This window comes from Pieris napi, chromosome 14, assembly GCF_905475465.1.
Source record: "Pieris napi chromosome 14, ilPieNapi1.2, whole genome shotgun sequence".
Taxonomy (NCBI): Eukaryota; Metazoa; Arthropoda; class Insecta; order Lepidoptera; family Pieridae; genus Pieris; species Pieris napi.
Window position 1 is genome coordinate 11,454,206 of NC_062247.1, and position 4,023 is coordinate 11,458,228.

The 4,023-nt window shown below is 36.5% G+C and overlaps 1 long non-coding RNA gene across 1 annotated transcript; it reads right to left on the reverse strand.

Moving 5' to 3' along the window:
* Positions 1–825: 825 nt before the first annotated feature.
* LOC125056237 lies at positions 826–1,968 on the reverse strand. Its single transcript, XR_007118024.1, has 2 exons — positions 1,821–1,968; positions 826–1,638 (listed from the first exon to the last, which is right to left on the reverse strand). It is a non-coding gene; the product is annotated as an uncharacterized LOC125056237 (long non-coding RNA).
* Positions 1,969–4,023: the final 2,055 nt, after the last annotated feature.

The following is a 4,023-nucleotide window of genomic DNA, read 5'->3' on the forward strand; positions in this document are numbered from 1 at the left end:
AACTTACGATGGACTTTATGTGACGAATAGCGCTATCTGACAATCGTGAAACGCAACAATAGTGTTTATCATACCAATAAGTAATATATAGCTAATTTGGAACTTATGTAGAACTTATCCGTACATTGTGTATCCCTAAGTATATTCCTTGAAAATTATGGTTTAATAAATAACAAATGTTACTAGTATTGTGCGACTCTCTTTTAGTAGCCAACGAGAGACGCACGAGCGCGTGATAAATTGGTACGGTTTTAGCTCCTTGACGTTTTTTGAAAACCCTATTCCCCATAATGGATAGTCTTGGCCGAAGTAATTCGCCGAACTTCACCGATGAATGCCTTTAAATGGTTTTCAATTTAACTTTCACATCCAATCAGAACTTTGATAAGTTAATTTTGAGTCGTAAATGTGTTAATTTCGAATTCGACACCTATGTAAGAAGTCGAGTTCAAAACTTTAGAATTATAAACATATTGTGAGGTGAAGTTTTAGTGAAAACATAGTGAATTAACCTAACCTAAAACAAAATAAAGACATTTATTTGAACATCCCAATGGGGTGCCATCTTGTTGACACATTTTCACGTCTGTTTCATTTATGATTTTATGATGCTATGTGAGGGGTACCGGGTTCGATTCCCGGTTCGAGGGCAAGTTTTAATTTAACCCTAGAAAGATAACGTTATTTTTTTGTACTGAAAAGATAAACATGCGCCTGAGAGGCGCACTATTTTAATAGCAGATTTTTTTAATGAATGTCAATTATTTTTATTTCATTCACTACTGTAAATTGTTGAATTATTAATAAGTAAATAAAATACATAAGTATTATCATAAATTTTTATTGAAAATATGAAAATTTGTAGGTATTTATAAACCCTTAACAAAAATTAGAAGTCTTCTGTACTTAGGTAGAAATTTTTAAAAATAGGTAATTTTTATAGTGTTTTTTCTTATTAATTAATTAATTATTATATAATCAGTCTCAATTTTAAAAAAATACTGGAAAAATCAACGGCTAAAGACAATTGTTGCAACCATCTTTTTTATGTTCTCCGCACACTGTCTTTTTACATATTGTGCAACTCATCTTGGACATTCTCTTCTTTTTTTTGTATATAAGCTACAGTACCGTCGAATTCTAGCTGGAGGTTCCTCATCAGCTTCTTCAGACATCTCTCGGTTAGTTTGTGGGAGGATATTCTCAATACTTTCTCTTGCATAATCTCGTCAGTTGTAAATATCTCAAAGCATGTAAGTGGTTCAAAAATATTTCGAGACATGCGACTAGGCCCTCTATTGGAATGAACTATATTGATCGCAGACGTTCTTCTGTTATTTTGTCCTTTAGCAGTAGCCCAAACATGCCTATTCTTGCCCCTGATCACATCATTAGGCGGCGTTGGTCATGTCCAGTATTTTCAGAGACATTCTGCGATGAAGGATCATTCGAATGTTCATAAATCATAGCTTCATCTACGTACTCATCATCAGTATCGCTTTGCACATTGTCTTCACTTACATGGTCCTCGATCTCACTGTCACTGCCGACATCTGCGCCTTCATCTTCTTCATTCAATAAAGAAACAATTTCTCTTTCATCCAACACTCTTCTGCTCGCCATGATGCTAAAACGCTCCTTCAAACAATTAATTACAATAAGTATTCACCAATAAAAAAAACCTACCTTTAAACTTACCGTACATTGGTAAAAAATTATAAAAACAAAATCACTATGAAAGTGGCGAAAGTTACACAAAAGATAAACATGCGCCTCCCGAGCGCAACGCATCGCTCTAACAGCAAAACTGTGGTACTTACCGAACAGAAGCAGTAGTCTCTCGGAAGTGATGACCAAGGATTGAATTGGCCCGGAAACACAAACTTGTATGCGCGTCGGTAACAAAATGGCAGCGAAATATATATTTCGCGGGCGCCTCTGAGGCGCACGTTATCTTTCTAGGGTTAATTTAAAATTTGTTCTCGGCCTTTGGGAGGCCTGTGTGGTACCGGGCGAGTGCTTAAACCGTACATGGAGGACACGGTCGAATTTTTAAAGACAAGCACGAAGTATAAAAAATCCTATACTTGACGCTGGCTAATGCACAAATCGTGCCAGAGCCATTAAAAAAAAACGTGGGGTTACGATCGAGATGTTTACGTGATAACGTCTTATTGGTGATATAAGTTTTTGGGAAGTAAGGAATTAATGAAGATAACAATTTTTTCAAATTTTAAATTACATCTATCGTTTTATTCACACTTTTGATGATAAATTTCGGGTGTAAAATGACAAGTTTACTTATTCGACTATGATATACATTTTTCTTCATACATTCACGGAATGACTGGCAGCTCTCGAGATGAGACGGGAGATCGGTCCGTCTCTCTCTCGTTATACCTGCGATCGCGCTCGTGAGGTTTTGGTGTGACACAAGTTTCTGAACATGTCACCCGACTAAAACGATTTTAAAGACGTTATCACGTCAAAAAATTATGATAGTAATAATAACAATTTATTTCAGATATGACATTTAAATACAGTCATATTCATATCATCTCATTTGTTTTAGATATATGTAGGCCCTTTTTTTGCTAAGGCCTCCTCAGAATCCTGCTATTTTTCTCTGCATTGCTATCCTCTGCTACGTACCTGCTGTTTCCTTTATATAGTTTATCCTCTCTAAATTGTCTTCTATTTTTGCGTTTATTGTACCTTGGGCCCCAGTTTAATTCTTGTCACTTTTCTGTTCCTCTCGCCATGTGCTTACATATGCCTTACTATACTTAAGACTTTTTAAACGTAAAACAATTGACGTTTCATCGTTTCATCGTCAATGTCAAAAACCTTACGCCTATTTTAACTGGGAAGGCACAGACACAAGAGACAACCAGAAGGAGTCATTTGTTATATTAAAAACAAATGCAGTTTTAAACTAAAATAACATTTTAGATTATACCGTGGTCTAATACTGAAAACCTGCCTTGCGATTCTGTAACTCACTTTTCGAACTCACACAGCGGTTTTCACGCTCAAATCAGTCGTAAAGCAGTCATTTTACGATATGGCATTCTGTTAAGGAGGGAGCTTGTAGTTTATTGTTTATCAGAATGCCAAATCGACTGCTTTAGTGTGTTACAGAATCGCAAGGCAGTACATTTATTTTTCACTTTTTGTATCAAACACACACACACATCCGTGAAAGCTTGAAACTTCCTAAATGAATCATCATTAAACGAATCTTTACTCACCCTCCATATGCCCATAAAGCCTCTCATTTTCAAGTCTTACCTCTCAGCGAAGATTAAAAACATAAAGTAGAATTCCAAGACGTTAACCACTCTTATCGAGGCACGCGATAGGACGATTAAAATTCTAAATTATATTTTTATAATTGGCTACTAAACATTTTAAAGTTCAAAGTCTTTTTATCAAGTTACGATTTTACTAGTTAGTGTGGTTCGCGTGCGCCGTCGGCTTATTTATGATTTCCTGTTTTAGTTATATATTCGTTTAACTGACATGAAAACGTATTCATGTATTTTGACGGCAAAATAAAAATATGAGAGCAGAATGGAAATAATAGAGTTTTCGGGATCTAGATAGTGGAATTTGTAAGAAAGCATACAAAATAATGGGGTTTGTGCTTCGCAAGGGTAACAACGTTTACAAACATTAAATCCATCTCATGTACAACGCAATTGTTAGAAGTATCTTACTGTCGCCGCACACGGGCCACATGCCACAGCCACAAACGCGGCCACGAGAAGCTAGAAGCGGCTACAAAGGTAGCTGAAGCGCGCGACAGCTACTTGTGGCCGGTGGTCGACACTTGCGGTCGGTGGCTGCTACTTTTTTAACCCTTGCCTGCAGTATCATAATGGACTCTGACGAAGGTTTAATTGCGCTACTTTTGATAAAAATACGTCGTCGTAGAAGACGAAACCGTAGTTATTGGATACACATATTAAATATCCCCTCACCACAACAGGTCGGTAATCGATAACCATTGAACTGTACATG